The sequence below is a fragment of the Anomalospiza imberbis genome, chromosome 13, assembly GCF_031753505.1.
Source record: "Anomalospiza imberbis isolate Cuckoo-Finch-1a 21T00152 chromosome 13, ASM3175350v1, whole genome shotgun sequence".
Lineage (NCBI taxonomy): Eukaryota > Metazoa > Chordata > Aves > Passeriformes > Viduidae > Anomalospiza > Anomalospiza imberbis.
The window spans coordinates 4,753,556-4,770,681 of NC_089693.1; the positions used below are offsets into that span (position 1 = coordinate 4,753,556).

The window sequence follows — 17,126 nt, forward strand, 5'->3', positions numbered from 1 at the left end:
GGATTATTTGGCCAAAGGAGGAGGGAAAGGCAATTAAATAGACTAAAGATGATTTAAATCCCAACCAAAAATAATTCCAGGGAGAAGTTTGCCCCCTCCGGTGTTGCCCAGCCCTGGATTTGAAAACTTTGGCCCAACTTGTGGCAATAGCTACAACTTTGCTCCGCAGGGGTCAGAGGTGAGGGCTATTTTAACCCTAAAAGCCTGCGAGTGACCAAGGTTGCGGCTGGGCTCGCAGCACTAATAGCCATAATTACCTCCTCCCCTTCCAGGGACATTCCTCGCAGCAGCAGTGTTAGACGCCGAATTGAAGAAAATCCTGGAGTTGAACATATCTTCGGGGGTAAATAACAGCAATATGAAGGAATTTCAGAGCTCTCCCTTTCGCTTGGGGGGATTGAAGATTTTTTTCTTTCCCCCCCCCTCTTTTTTTCTTTTTTTCCTCCTCCCCCCCCTCCCCACCATCCCCACTCCCCCCCCCCCCCCCCGCCTTGCCAGCATTCCCAAGGCGCTGGGTCTTTGTCTTAGAAGGAATGGAGTGTCTGAATGGTGTGAAAGGGACAGAGAGGGTTGCTTCAAATCGATTTTACTTGTCCTCTCTGTCTTTTCGGATCAACGCCCTTCAATGGACACATAGGTGCTCTTTCAACCAAAAACTTGTGCAACATTTTCTGCCTGTATTGGTGCTAAATACAATAAATGCTGGGCAGATTTTTTTTTTTCTTTCTTTCCAAAGCAGAAAGCACCCTAATTAAATTGTTTTATATGGACAGTCAAGACAGACCAATTAAGTATGCATTAGTATAAAGATATATTCGAGAGATAAGCGCTCTATAGGAGCCCTGTCTAGGCAAGGTGTGGAAAGTGTCCTCTCGAAGAGAGGCTGTGAGCAGGGTTTCATATGGATTTTTCCCCTCCATTGCCTCCTATACTCGAGTAACGGGCTGAATAAGTTAGAGAAAAGCCATTAGTGAAAGTGGTTTCTAAACAAAGTTAACAGGTGGATGTAGCTGGTTTTACATTTGAATAACAGTCGCACATCTGTAATACACAGCCCTGGATTTATGCAGCGCCTGTGCAGGCAATGCCCATTTGCAGAGATAAACGCCTTCGACCTAGAGCTGAGGTGCAAACGCACACGCACGGGAATAAAATAAATATCTGGGCACCTCTGTGGGCTGCAGGACATGATGTGAGTGAGCACACAGAGACGATGCAGAGATCACTGTGTGGCCATTGTGTGGAGGCACCCAGCCTGCATCAGACAGGCACCCACACAGCAGGCACTGCTGTTTCGGACAGCTCAGCGGGCACAGCACCGTCCTGGGGTAATTGCAAGGGGAGGCATTGGCTTTCCCAGGAGTGAAATAACAGATCAGCATAAAACACACACATACACACGCGAACTTCTCTTGCTGCCCATTTTATCACTCTGGGAAAGCTCTCGTTATGGTTAACCACAGGAAACGGGCTTTAAGCTCTTCTCCATTTCCATTATTATTACTATTATTTGTCTTCACTGCAGCTTTTCCACGTCGTTCAACAAAACCACCCCAAAAAAAAAAAAAAAAAAAAAAAAACAAAAACCAAAAAAACCCAGACAAACAAACAAATAAAAACCACTGATCCTCCAGCAGCCCTGCCTCAGCCCTGTCCTGGGGCAGGCAGAGCCGCGGGATGCGGTGAGGAGGAGGGGGGAGGCGGGCTGGGAGTTGCTGGGACACCCTCCATCCCTGGGCACATCGTTGCCACCCGCTGAGGCTGAGCTGTGGAAGCGAGCCCTGCGGCCGAGGATGCTGCAGGGTGCGAGCGGGGAATCGCCCTTTCGCCGTGACACTGCACCGCGGAGAGCGGCCGGGCTTGTACTGGAGGGGTCGGGGAAAAGGGGATCCAGGGGTGCAGGGATGCAGAGCGGGGCTGCGGGGGCTGCCCGCTTTGACCCCCATTTTCCAGCCCATCCCAGGGATATGGGAGACGGGGATGAATAAGCCATTCCTGGCTTAGGTGCTTTAATGGCACGGTAAACAGGTTAGAAACAGAGGTTTTTAAAGACTCAGGTTTTCTTTATTGGTCACCTTCGAGGATAAATCCTAACAGACAGTATGGGGGGCAAAGAATTCATCTAAAGGAGATCTCAGCAAGTCACTACCCGGACAATAGTCCACCTCCTGTTGGGTTGCGTATTGATCAGGAGAGGAGCTGAGGATGTCGCCACACTAAATATTTACTGATCACACACAAATAGCCGCGACTTGAACGATTTTCTCCTGTGAGGAGAGCAGAGAGAGAAGGGTAAATCATTTTATTAGTGTGTATAAAGCAAAGAGCACACTCTGGCTTGGAGTGTTTTAAAATGTGTCTTCAGCTGGATGAAAAGAGTTAGGGAAATCGATATGGAGTGATTAGACGAACCAGTCGTGTCAAAGAGAGAGGCTGTGAATTTCATGGATTTGGTTATACCGGGAGGGGGAAAATATACCGAGAGATTAAAGGGAGGAACCCATTGTAGCAGAGCCAATGAAAAAATAATATCTAATCAGAGCCGGCAAAGGTAGGGACGGGATAAGACCCACATTTCTAAAGAATCACATCAGCTGGAGAGGGATCAGGGACACAGATGAAAGAGGCAAACGGGGGGAGAGCTGGAGAGTAGGAGCCTAGAAATGCTAGAGAGCAAATCCAGGAGAGGCAGAGAAAAGTCGCCTCTGTGGAGCAAAGCTGGGATACCACGAAAATGGGGACAAAAGGCTCAGGAGCGAGGGAGAGGGCTGGAGTGATCGGGCGCCTGTCTTGGAGGTGAAGTTGAGGGCTCCCCAGCCCGTGTACCCACCAGGCAGAGAGGGCTCTGACAGCACATCCAGCTCCCATCCGAGGGTTTTAAATCCTTCTACAACTTTGTCCTCCCCTCTCCTTCCCGCCCCCCTCTCTCCCCACAAGCAAATGTGGTGAGTAAAATGGATTTTAGCGTTTAACCACCTCATTTTATCCACGTAATGACAAGGCTCGTAATATGTAATCTACAGATTACTGCCATTCGAGGGTGACCACAAGTGGCATAAAAAAAATTAAAAAAAATTAAAATTTCAGCATTTCTGCAAATGGCAAAATGGCTAAGACCAGCCCTTGCTTTAAGTATTGAAGTTGGGGAGTTGCTGCTGCAGGATTTTATCGGTCGTAGGGAGCAATTTAGCTGTGGCTCAGGTACAGCCCTGGGGTGTCTCGGCGGATTAAAGAAAACTTTGCTGGAGACAAGCAAGCATCTGAGTGCCAAAGGGCAGAAAGCTGGGAGTAGGGCAAGGCTCTGCCATGCGACGTTGAAATACGTTCTGTGGGGATGCTCGGGGTTATGATTATTATTTTTTTGCCTCGAATCCGTGATGTTTGGCCCGTGTGCACATGCTACCTTCTCTCCGCGTATTTTTCTTTAGCAGAAAATAGGATGCGACTGCAGAGAACTAAGTCAAAGCAGCGAGAGAAAGTTTGAACCGCACTTTAAATGATGCTGATTGCTGGGAGGGAGGAAAGGCATCTCAAGCTAGGAACCGAGGAGTAAAACTGATGTGAAAACAGCTTTTCACTTCTCCTCCAAGTGCTAATTTTGCTACTGTAAACAAACACTGAAGTTAGAAACAGCTGCAAATAGCCTGCCGGGCACCCAGGGCTCAGGGACCGGAGGGGGTTGACTTTTGTTCATCTCTCGGGCTGAATTTTCCCCCAGCTTTGCCTTTTTTTTACCCCGAAATCAGGGGCTGATGCTGATTTCAGTTGTGGAGAAGGGACAAAAAGTATAGGCACACTAAGAGCGTTTCATGTGAGCCTGTGGAGTGCAGGCAGCTCGGCTGGATCTCTAATGCAACAGGAAACCTCGGGACAGACTCAGCCTAATTAACAGTTTTCCATAGCTGAAGCGATTTTTAAGAATCCCAGTGGATTAGCCCAATATGTTCAGGTGTGAGGCTACGAGGGCCTATAACTCCTTTCACTATAATCTTATAACCTCCTTACCTAATTCCTTAGATTGCAGATAGGAAGAGTCTGACCCTGGAGGTCGTAAAGAGCTGGGTTTCATTAACCCTTCCCTCCCCGGCGCCGCTCCAAGGTTAACTGCGCCGGGCTGTGTGCTCGGGGGAGCGAGGGAGGGCGGCCAGGAGAAAGGGATTTGCAAAAGGGGTCGATCCGCCGGGAGGGCAAAGCTTAAAATGATTTCTGCTCCCTTCATTCCCTCCCTTCAGCCAAAGGAAATATGGAAATAGGGAACTTTTCTCTTTCCCATGCATCCGGAGGTGCATAAATGTACGGATATTTGTGAGGCAGTTCATCCCATTCACACCATTTCATTATTGTTTATTATTTTTAAATTATTTCTTTTTTCCCCAAATGTGGAGGAAATGAAACATTCTAGAACCATCAGCAAAAAGCAAAGCAATCTCCTTCTTTAGGACCAGCACCAATCTCTTGAGCTTCTTGTCCACAGTAGAGCTGTAATCTTTAAATAAAAAAAAAAATCTAGAAAAGCTTCTCAGACTGTATTTGCCTGGGAACACACCTGGTTTATATTTTAATAGGTAGTTACATTGTATTGATTCAGGGTACATCATTGATGTTGAAAGTTAATAACTCTCAAATTATATCTATCTGCCTACATACATAATTGCATACACAGTGTAACACTGGAGGAATTTGCATTTTGCAGCACATTCTTTGTTCTTAAATCTTTTAACACACTGAGTTGTTCCTTTGAAGAAAATGTTATTGAGCCACATGTTTAAGGAAAAGATGCTTCTAAACTATATGTTTAAGCAATGAAATTGTTGAGTGAAATACAGATTTCTTTGTATCTCACACAAACCTTGCCACACGCCAATCTTAACCTACACATCGAACTGCCTTTTTTTTTTTTCTTTTTTTTTTCCCCTTCCAGTTAGAAGGCGGAAATATGTGAACTGCTGAGAGAGGTGGGTACTTTTTGGTAAGTATGTTTAGATATGATCTTCAGATACATTTATTGTACTTTCAAATTCTTGGGATACTAATTGAGCTAGCAAACAATATCCCAGCTGAATGTCTCAGCTTCTTCCCTATTTAACAGCCTTTAATGTAGAAGTATATTGTAGCCATCCTTCTACTAAACAATGTGGCTGAGGAGTCAGCAAAAAATGAAAAAAACATGTTAAAACCAAATTATAATTGCTGCCTTATATCTGACTCTTCTTCCTTTCTGCAGTCCTAATGAACTCTTAAAAGTTTTATTTATTTATTTTTTTATTTCTGAGTGACAGATCAAAAATAATTAGCAGAATCAGAAGCAGCCGGGAAGCTTGAAATAATGTGTCTAAATATTTCATATTGCTACTTATAATACCAGCCCTTCAGTTGTAAAAAGGAACCATTCCCTATTTATTCTGTGGTGGTTTATAAATACAGAAGGATAGATAAATTTTTTTTTTTTTTTTTTTTACCCAGGGCCTGCCTCAGTGATGCCATAAATAGAGATTGAGCTATCAGGAGGGGAAAAAAAAAGAGAAAGAATAAAATAAAATAAAAACCTTGGACAGGAATAGAGACAGACAGATAAATGTGTAACTGCATCTGAACAATGTTACGTAGCACATTAGGAGTTGGTAAAAAAAAATTAAATCTATCGCATATTTATAACCTCATAATTAAAATACATTCTTATCTCTCTCCTCTGAAAGGTTGCAGCTTTCTTGGAAGTATTTTGAGTGCATATTTTAAACTCCATGTCTCGAACTGAATTAAGATGAGCTGTTTTGCCCAAGAATAAAACCTTTGTTTACAATTTAATATTTAACTTTCAGCTGCCTACCCATCGCCATATCATTTTCTTTAGATTTCACCTCCTTACATTTGCAGGCTTTATTTAAAATGATGTTGGCTCATATCGAATTCTAATTTCTTATGATAAGAAATGAGTCAATATAATCCAAAACAGTCCCCCTGGTCTGATCGAGGTAAATTGGATGAGAATCTTTCACATTCAAAGGGTTAAAGCTAAACCAAAAACTTTAAAGCAAAGAGATACCAGCAAACAGTGAAAAATGCTGTATCTGCTCTCTCTTGACAAGCTTGCATTATAGCACGTGTAAGGAAGCCCAAATTTTTGAATCTAAGACCAGTTTTAGTTTTTAATAGGAAATAATTACATGGAACTTTATTTCCAGAGAGAATGTCCCTTCCAGCTACAGTGTTTTGCTTTGATCTAAGTATTAACTGGTAATAAAATAACCATATTTTGGATCCTAAGCATATTGATGCTTAGAGGAATGTTATGCTTTCAATCAAATTTTAACTTTAGATTATCCAAAGGTATTCATCCTTCTTTTGTCAGAAACCAATTTGCTCTCTTACTCCTACAGCTACTCACATGTGGTTTGGTACACTTTGTTATTTTATAGTGGAATTTGCACTATTGAGGTGGAAAACTTTTAGATGGAATGAGATCATGTTGCAGCCTGGAAATTTGGGCTGTTTCTCATACAGGTTCCCAGCCCAGCCCTTCTTTACACTTGTTGTGCACCACCACCATCGCTCACCTCCGAGGGCAACCACCGCGTCAGGATTGTATTTTAAATATTCAGATTTTTTAATTTATTAATTTAATTTTTTTTTTAACCCGGAGAATCAATCATTTGGACCCATCCTGAACAATTAACCTCCCCTTTATATTATAGCCCCAAGTGCAGTACTTCATAAAGACATGAAAAGGACATCCCAGTCAGCAGGACCCGAGCCCAGGCTTGTCACAGAGTATAAAAGGAGAGAGAAGGGGAGTTTTTACCTCTTTGCCCCGCCAATTCTTAATAGTTCTAAGTTTCAGTGTGACAATAAAACAGTTTTGATAACAGAGCTCATGGGTTTCTCTGCCACATAAAGTTTTCTTAATAATAAAAAAGAAGAAACTTTATCCCTACTAAATTAAAATAGGGCAGATGTTGGATATGGTTCATATTAGCCAGCCTTTCACCCCTTTGCCCCTGGCACTAAAGTTCTGACTTTTTCTTTCTACTATGTCTGTTTCTAACTGAAAGGTATTATTCCTGCCCTGGCTCTCTTCTTCTATTTATTTTTTCAGTGTCTAAAATTAAACCTATTCATTTAGTAATATACATTCTATTTCACATTGCTAAACCTGGCCAGAGAGGAGAAATGTTTTCCAAAAAAGTGATGCACCACTGACCTTAAAAGAAAACATGAAGCAGGGAAAGCTGTTCTTAAAAGGTTTATTTCTAGAGAATTTTGTAGCTCTGTTGACATTATAGGGATAATGGCTGTATTGCAATGGGCTTTCAAGGCCCAAGAGGTTTATGTTTTCTTCTGACCGTAAGTCTAATAAAATTTTAAAGGTGCACAAAGTCTCATCACTTTAGATATTTAAAACTAGCTTGAAAAATCTCTTGGGAAACATATATTATGGTGGATAGCCCCACTGAGAAAACAGGGGATAGACAAAAAAATACCCTGAGTCCAAACCCAAATAAACCCCCCCAGTTTTTTTCATGCTAGCTCTATGAAAATCCTGGCTATTAAACTCCCAAGGATAGTACAGCTATTTTCTGCAGGGCTCTGCAGATAGAATTTATTGTCCATTTGGAATGATCAAGTTTAGGCTAATAAAAGGCCCTCTGTAAGCAGAAATACCCAAGTTGATGTTTGGCAGAGTTTTCAATGGTGGAGTTTATACAGGATGGGGGCTCTGCACTATTTGAAATAACTCCTATCCCAGCAGCTGAAGATGATCTGACACACAAGTAAACGTTGGCAGGCAGTGACTGAAGGTAAATCAGCACTGCTTTCTGTGCTGGGTGCTTGAAAGCAGGAACAAGTGAAAGCTGCTTTCCCTAGCCCTTCCCTATGCTAAGGTGCTGCTAACTTTTATGATTTTTCCCCCCCTTCCTCTTTTACTATCTGTCTTTGTGCCTGAGGGCCAGTGAAAGAACACTGCAGATTCTAGATTGCTTTCAGAGTTTCCCTTTGCTGATGATGGATTACCATGTCAATTTAAACGGCATAGGATTAATTTGTTTCAATGATTTCTCTTTAGGCTGAATGCCAGTCTTTTTTTCTATGTCTCTCCTTGCTCTTCAGAAAAAATAATAACAACAATAATAATAAATCCTTAAACCCCCCAAACACTTTTGAGATCCCATGTTAAAAAGACAATAATAGAAATAGACAAGTTAGGTGTAATGTTGCAACACAGTTGTAGGTTTGAGTGTTTTTATCTCGTTCTAAGGGGCTGCAGCATACAGTCAGTCACATTAAAATGAAATTGGATCCAACGTTTATTCAATAAATACTTGTCTTGTAGGTAATCCAGAACAGAGTGCTTTTGACACATAAGGACTTAATTTGTCTTGGATAACAAGTTATTAATATGGCACATTTAAACTTGCCACCTACAATAAGGTCATTTAGATCTATAATACGACTCACGAGAGAACTTCATAAAGCCAGAAACAAAGTTTGAAACTGCCTCTGAGGCGCAGAGCAGACGCACGGCTCACGGTTTGCTCTTTTCAGAAGAAAGTTCAGAGCAAGTAGGAGCCACCCAAACCCAAATGGTGTGCATCTGCTCCTCTTTGAAAGGCAAACGTAAATGGAGTAAGGAGGGGAGAGGGAAAAAAAAAAAAAAAAGGAACCCAAACACACATTTTTGAATGAGTAAGCTTTAAAGCTGTGCTGCGTCTGCTCGCAAACTCATCGCAGCTTTGAAAGTGAAAAAACAACATTTGGTTCAGAGTGGAAATTCGCCTGCATTTGCACCCTACCTCTTCCATGTGCTTCGCAATTTACTCGCTTTTAATAATAAGTGAGGAAGTTGGAACATAATCCACCCATAAATGTTATTGCTGTAATTTGACTGCTCTGTGTTTGTTCATGCATTAGCTGTATATGTAAAGCGAAGTGGGGATGGATGGTGGGGATCCCCGTGCAGCACGAACAAACAGAGCTGTTTGGGATTTCAACACCCAAACATCCTGCAATTGTTTTCAGTTTTAGTTTCAGACCTGTCCTAACCCAGTGGTGCCTGCAAGAGGTGCATCAGGAGGGGAATATTGTGGGAAGGCTGCTCGGGATGTGTTTGGTGACTGGCAATTTGGTCTCCACGCTGTGTCCCTGAGCTTTGTTATTCTGCTTTTCTGTACTAAGCTCTTGGTTGCTCTTGCCCTGGCAGATTCTGTCTCTTTAAGTAACTAAATCTCATTTTTAAGCTATTCCTGGGAAAAGGATGTTACACATGAGTAGAAAAATACAGGCAAGAAAGGCTAATTGAATGAAAAGAGAGAATTAGGTTAAAAATAGAGTACAATCTAGTATCACATTTTCACTAGTGTAACCTGAAATGAAGGTGTCTCCAAGTCCCCAGTGATGCCAGAGTGTTTAGATGTTGGGCACAGATGGAGACACCTATTGAAATGTGTCTGAAGAAGATTAATAGGACTTGTCAGTGTTGGGAAAGCACTGCTTTGCTGTAAATTTCTACTAGCACAAGATGAATTACCGATGAATGCTCAGTTATCAACCCCATCACTATCATTGGACACTAAATCAAATTGAGCAGTTATCTACAATCAGAAAATTTCTTTTAAAAGTAGGCATACACCTTTAGGCTTAAACTCTTTAATAAGACAATATCCTCGATGGTATGTGTGTGTTCACAAAAGGATATCATTAAAAGTTTCTATACAAAAAGCTTCTGTTCGGAAATGAACTCCAAGTTCAGTGTGAAATCAGGGCTGTCAAACAATAGAACTCAGAAAATGCTGGTTATACAATACAGAGCTCGGATGGGGTTCTGATCCAAAATGGATTTTCATGTGTGTCATTAGATTTTGCATCCATCCCCATTTATGAGAGTTTTTTTCAGTCTCTGCTCTCCCCTTATTTATGGTCATGATAAACACACCCCTTCTCTCTACCTTAAAAACTGAGCATCCAAATCATGCATTAATGCAAAATAGCCATCATGACTCAGGATATATGTATAGTAATAATACCACCCCCCAACATATTTAGGAAATAACAACTTAATATAATGAATTGTGTGATGAAAGAGTCAATGAATAATTTTTTTGACTGAGAATATTTCTTTCTCTCCTTTATGAAAGGAGAAACTGTCACAATTGAAACTACCACAAGCATTTACCAGCCCACTCCTGAAGAATATTACCTGCATTTGCCATCTACTGATGATATTAAATAAGCACTACATACTTTTAGTTTCTAGGATTTCTTTCCCTCTCACCCAGACACTGCATAGTATATCCAAGGAGATTTATCATACTGTGTTTTCCAAAGTCAGTTTTTTCCCTTTTATTAGAGACAAGGGCAGTCATTTGTGTTTAGGGAGGGAGACAGGTACAGAGCCTTTATCTGATCCGCGTCCCCAGCCACCACCACCTTCTTAATCGATGGCAGATCCCCACTCTGGAGGATCTGGCCCTATCTGGGTTACTTCTTAGCCAAGGAATGTTTCCTTCCCTTCACCTCCTCATGTCTCACCTGTGATGCATGTTGCTTTTTGAGAAGGGAACAGTACGCTGTTTACCACACAGCACAGTTTCAAAGCCTTTGTGTGTTTCTCATCTCCAGCCAAAGCTTATTATTTACCACCCTAAAAATTCACCAGGGTAAGGGACAGCAGAAGTTATTTTCTTCGTTTTTACACCCCAATTTTCACATAGCAAATGCCCTGCATTAGGACCAGATCCCCCTCAGATGGAAGTTATTAACTTTCAGCAGAACGGGGCTGATTCCAGCCAGCCTCAGCCTGTGCCCTTCGAACACAGTTGCTTTGCAGCATCTCCATGTTTATTTTTTTTCTTTGGAGGGCATGATTCTTTAAACATATTTGTTTTACACAGAGCAGCAGTTGAATCCTAACTTTTTTTTCCCCCCACAAACACGTAAAGAGAATATTAATAGGGAATATTAACAGAGGTGAGTGCAGCATGAAGCTGGTTAGGTTGTAGTAGCTGAGAAATATGAACTAGTGAACATAATCCATAAACTCCATTTGGTTACTATAATACTCCAATCTGTATTTATTACAACCCCACTCTGATGCTTATACAACTGCAATTGCTAGATTTATACACTCTAATGATTTCACAATAGGAAAAACCTGTGTCTTTATCTTTCTTTTCCTGTCCAAAATAACCCCTTCCACATATACTTCAGGCTTCTCCGGACCTTGTCTGGGTTTAATCACAGGCTTTGGGACAAAATGTGCATTATTAAGAAGTATAAATATTTTCAGAAGCAATCAAAGGGTTGAAAGATTGATTCGGCATGTAGATTGGATTTAATTCGAAGCAGCTTTGTTCTAATGAGGACTACTGGGATACAAAGACAGCAGCCGCTTATGGCCACCAGTTGGGAACTTCGACTTGCTTCAGCAACCTGTCAAGAATTCCAAGAAACTGCCAGGTATTGAACAGAGAAGTGGTGGGGAGGATGGTGGTCTATTGTTTGCAGCCTCCTTCCGAGGCTGCCTTAATATTTCATGAGTCCCTATTTTACCAAAATGACAATCCAGCTTCTTGCTGCCCACAGGGATAAATCCTGCAGTCCCTCACTCAGGGAAAACCCCTATGGACTTTGTGGGTGGCTTTGCCTTTGAGGGAAAGGTGGCAAAGCTTGGCTGAGCCTCAACCCCAGCCAGTTCAGGAGCTGCGTAGCAATTTGTCCTGCTCCCAGACCTGGTTGCTTTCGCAGTGATTTGTTCCATTCAGTTTTGCTATCTGCACTTCTAGATGTGATAGGACCTTTTTGCATAAGGAGGCATTTATTCCTGAGGAGAATGACAGCTCTGTGTGGGCTTGGAACCTCCTGTCCTTGTTGGGTGACCCAGCAGAACTGCTGGACCCGTCCTGTTTCCCGCCTGCAATGTCCAACAAAACGTTCTTGGGATGATGCTGAACCAAAGGTGACCCTTGACTGCTTTCCCTGAGACTTAAAAAACCCCAAGAGTAAGATGTGAGTGTGGGCCGTGGGGGGGTGTCACGTCACAGGTACTTGGCTTCCCAAACACCGAGCATACAGTCAGAATCACAGGATATACAGGATCAAACACGGACCAGTTTCTCTCTCCCCTTAGCCCCCCCTTGCCTACTTTTGTCCATAAAAGCAATAGAAAGAGAGAAAGCTTGAATTTTCTGAACTGTTTCACCCATCCACAGCTGGAATTCCAAAGCGAAATGAAAATGCCTTTAAAATCAACCCTACATGGGAGCCTGAGAGAACAAGTTTTCCTTTGTTGTAGGGTATAGTATTATTTGCTGTAGGTTTTTGATATACATTCTAAATTAGGCCTGCAAAGGAATGCTTCATCTTTAATTCATCACTCTCAGCTGAAAGAGATTAGCAATGTCTAGCACGCACCCTTCGTATGGTGCTGACCTCATCAAGTATGGCCTGAAATTAATTAGCCTCATTCATTCCAAATGGAAAAGGATAATGGAGCTGCATTTTAGAGATGACCATCACAAATTGTATGCAGCATATTTAAAATCTTTCCCCCCTTGCTCCCCTCCCCATTTAAAAAAAACCTATGTAGATTAAAATTCTTTCCAGAACTTGCAATATGTCGGCGTTATCGAGGCATTAGGAGCAGAAACCATTCCGTTTTTATTTGTGGAACTGGGAGCCACATTTTGTATGTGTGGCTGTAAAAGCAGCAAGCCTGTCTTAATGGCAGAACACCTGGAATTAATTTGATATTTCCAGGTGCTCTGGCAAACTGGGACATCAAGCACTTGATGTTTAAACATTCTTCCACTGGCTTGCTTAAATCAATATGAAAGTGGTGTCCCTTTGTCATTCATACATGCAAAGTGCTAGCACAAACTCCAGCTTGGCTTCAGAGTCCTACATCACTCATAATCTAATTAGAAATCAGAGCAGAGCTGAAGCAGCATTCTTTGTGGATTCTTGGGCAGCAAATAGGGATACTTGTCTTTTGTTTCCCTCCTCGATTGCATCGTTCACAAGCTTTCACACCACATCTCTAAAGGTGGTTAGGTGCCTCAAGATGTTGACAGGCATGAAGGACAAGATTATTTAGGTGCCTAACCCGGGTGATTTCAAATGGAATTAAGCAACTGGATGTTACTGGGCTGGGAGGGGGGATGGTGGTGGTGTGGGGATGGGGTGGGGGGGTGGGGGGGAAGCAGCCAGTGCATATTAAAAGCTCTAATTTGTTGTCCTAAACTCTAGCAATGTGGGCGATGTTTTTCCAGGGTAAAATTGCCTGCAGGGTACGTTTTCTGCAGCCTGTTAATTCCTCCTGAGGTCAGCAGGTACCGGGTGCTGGGCAGCACAGCCTCTCCTCGCTGGGCACGGTGGCCGCGTGTGCTCCGGCTGCTTCCCAAGAGACAGGGACAGTAATGAAGAACGTGGGATTTCCCACAGGAATTTGGAAGATGCCCATGTCTAAGACAATGTGAGGATTGGGCCAAAATCCAGATCCAGCCTTGATTCCTTCATCCAAGTAACCCTGTGCTGACCCACGGCTGCTGATGGCTCGCAGCGACGTGGACCTTCCTCCCTCCTCACTGCCCTGCATCAGATCACCAGGAGGAACTGAGAATACTGTGAGTAAGAGATACATTTTTTTCTCACACCAAACAATTCATTGCAAAACTTCAGATTTTGAAATGACAAGGTCAGAATGGCTCATATATGCAATGCTGGGGCTTGGGGAACATTCCTGCAGTTCTTATACCCAGGGCTGGAAACACAGGGAAAACATTTTGTGATATGTACTATAATCACCTCATACCCAGAAAAATGGAGAATTAATTATTTCTCTTTTAACACAAACAAACATTTATCTTCCAAAGACTCCATTCATTAAGAACTGCCATTGAATCCAAGATTGAACCTATTGTTATGAATCCTAAATGAATTCAAGTTTGTCTACCATGAACAAAGCTGCTTGCCATCTGATAATCCAAATTTGCTCAGGAAAAAAGAATGAGCAAATGTTAGAAGCAGCAGGTGAAATCATACCACAGTTATTAAGCCTTCTTTCAGGGGAAGCGCAGGATAGATTAAATTGTTATGTTAGGCCATGTTGTGAGTCCACGTCAATTTTGTCTGAGATCTTATCTTAGCTCAGAACTGTTTCCTCCTAAATTAAACAATGTTGAAGACATGAGAAGCATATTGACCCAAAGATTCAAAACTTTGGATTCAGCAGACTTCTGATCTTTTGTCCACGGAGTATCAAGTTGTAAAACTGTGAAATATTAAATAATCATGATTATCTTCAACTTGCCCAAGTTCATTTGTCATGCTGGGACACTGGCACAGATTTTGCTTGCTGTTTTTTTATTTTTTTCAGAGCCAGGCATTGATTTTGACTGCTAGCTGGTATAATTTACCATTGACCTTATAGACCATGGTCCTATCCTAATATTAAGTCTCATGCACCAACTATGGGCTGTAATTCTATCTCTGGTGCTCTTCACCTCACTTTTGCAAACACCATTGTCCAATAAAGCAGCAAACAGAAATCTTGCAATCAAAACAACTGAATTATGCTGGTACTTTGATCAGCTGTTATCAGGCACAGGCAGTTCTTGAGATTCAGAAATGCCATGTAATTCACCTGGGAAAAGAAATCGAATTTAAAAATGAGCTGAACAGACATTTTTAGGAATACGTAAATTTCGAAATAAACCAGCTTTTTAATTCCACCTTTTCTATATTAGAACAAATCAATATTGTCTGCACTTGGAGATGAGTTTCAACTGTCATAATTAAATATTATCCTGCTTCTTACAGCACAGCTAAACAAGGACTTTTACTCCTGACACAAGAGTTTCCTTAAGTAGGGACAACTCACTTATTACAGCAATGATTTAAGATCCACATGGTTCCATCATGTTTTAGAAAACAAATCTCTACCAAAACACACCCCTGGAGTCAGAGCACTGAAGAGATGGAATAATAGAAGAAATAATATATCTCAAATGCTTTTTAAATACAAACATAATGACGATACATTAAATAATATGATCTACCCAGCCGGACTTCTAATCATCTACATGCAATCCTCATGTTCATTCATCACTTCATTTTCTTCAGCTGTAATGTTGGTTTTTGGTAGTCACTAACTCTGAACCATAAGTTTGAATGGGAAGGGAAACAAGGACAGTGCAAGGCTGTATATTAGCTTAGACAAGTAGGATGTCATTGCCAGCCTGAATTTGTTGATGAAACCAGACATTAAGCAAGAAAATCTTCAGCCAATGAAGCACAAGTTTGCTGACTTTAAGTAATGACATCCAGGAGGTGACACAGTGGATTGACACCAGCACCTATGGACACATATGGACTAATGGCCACTTAGCCCTGGCAAAATAACGAGTCAAAATGGAGATTCACTTCTCCCCTGAAAAGAAAGATTTTGTTTTTCTTTATTCTAGTCTCATTGCAAATGTTCAAAAATCTGGGTTTGATCTTCTTTGAGGATGAGGAAGGACTTTTGTCTCTGAAGAATGGAGCTCATGGAGTCACTTGATCAATCCCCATTTGCACCCAGCAAAGACCATGGATACGTTCAGTGGTACAAAAGGTATCAGCTCCCAATCTGGGGGCTGAGTGTGAGGCTGGGCCTTTCTGGGGGCTGAGGTTTGTGTCCATTTGTAGCAGATATTGGTGATCTATAGTGGTTTCACCTAAATTCCTGGACATTGCAGGTCCACATGCACATGGTGACTTCACATGTTGAATACAGAAGTGTGACCAGGAGCTTTGTCCCAGCTAAACTATTTAGCTCTCCTTCTGCAATGTTTTCTTTCCATACATCCAAATTATCCCATCCCTTTCCTCTAATAACAACATAAATGAGTACTCTACAGGTGTAATTACCGTAATAGTTCTTTTACTGCAAATCCTGGAAGCCTGTAACCTGTAATTCACTTTTTCTGATAGTCTCCTATTCCAACACTAGACATGTTATTTTAAAATGTCTAGGACATGAAAGCTAAATTTATAGTGATAGATAATAGTAATGGAAACCAAGCATCCTCTTTAGTTCAGACTTTAGAGCTGTGCTGTATCTCTTGGCCAACTGTTGTCTTGTTCACTTAGAAATATCATACCCACCACTCCCACAGTGATTCAAATATCAAACAGAAGGAAGCAAAATACAACTCTGTTTATTTTAAAGTATGAATCTATAAAATCTCAAGACACACTAACATGCAATGTCTTTTTTTGAGTTATTCCATGGCAAATTTTGGGGCAATTATTGCTTCTCCATAGTGAATCTGTCATATTTCTGATAACATGAGCTACCCTTCTTTTCTAGGGATGAACCATCACAAGACCATGATTGGAAAGCATGGGGACCAAGCACTAAGGGAGTTGGCTGATGCAGCTGCCTCCCTGGCCCTGGGCTGTGGTCAGCTCTTGCTCATGGCACAAGCCACCAGAGGCCAGAGGTGGGGACTGTTTCTGTCTTGGCTACTCCTCATCAGTGCTTTGAGCTGCATGAAGCCCTGAGAAGCAAGGCAGCACGAGTGCACCACCAAGGATGTGCTCCTCTCATGGTCTACACCTGAAGCACAGCACAAAGTTCCACCCTTTGCTTCTGCAGGTAGGAGCTCAATCTAATTTATGGATTTAGTTTTAGTTTAGAAGCAAGGCAATAATCCTAAAATAACTCAAATGGTCACCATCTTCTAGAATCAACATTGTTTCATCATTTTCTCTCCATTTTCTGGATGAAGAAGCCAGCTTGAGGAGAGAATGCTGGCACATACCCCACCTGATAGCTGAGAAGAACAAACTGACAATTTTTTTTAATATGCTGCAGCTTATCAACAACCCAGTGAATAAAGGGCAAATGAGATTTTCCACTGGTTATTCACAGATCTACATGGAGATGCTGACAATCTGCCATTTAGTCCAGAGCCCGGACAGAAATAAATCACCAGATAAAATACAATATTCCTAGTGAAATCCTTTATGGAATGTGTTCTTGCCCCAAACCCCTCCTGGAATAGGCACAGTAATGCTCCCTGAGACCTGGCAGCCCTTCTAAGTGAGCATATGGTCTGCTCAGCTCTTGCAGTACTGGTGCATGGTGAGTA

General features: G+C 41.9%; 1 long non-coding RNA gene across 1 annotated transcript in view; it reads right to left on the reverse strand.

Moving 5' to 3' along the window:
• Positions 1-1,981: 1,981 nt before the first annotated feature.
• The window catches only part of LOC137481763 (uncharacterized), a 163,928-nt gene continuing 148,783 nt past the window's right edge, over positions 1,982-17,126 (reverse strand). The window contains exon 4 of the long non-coding RNA XR_011003655.1: positions 1,982-2,267. This is a non-coding gene — a long non-coding RNA (uncharacterized lncRNA). The remainder of the gene's footprint in view (positions 2,268-17,126) is intronic.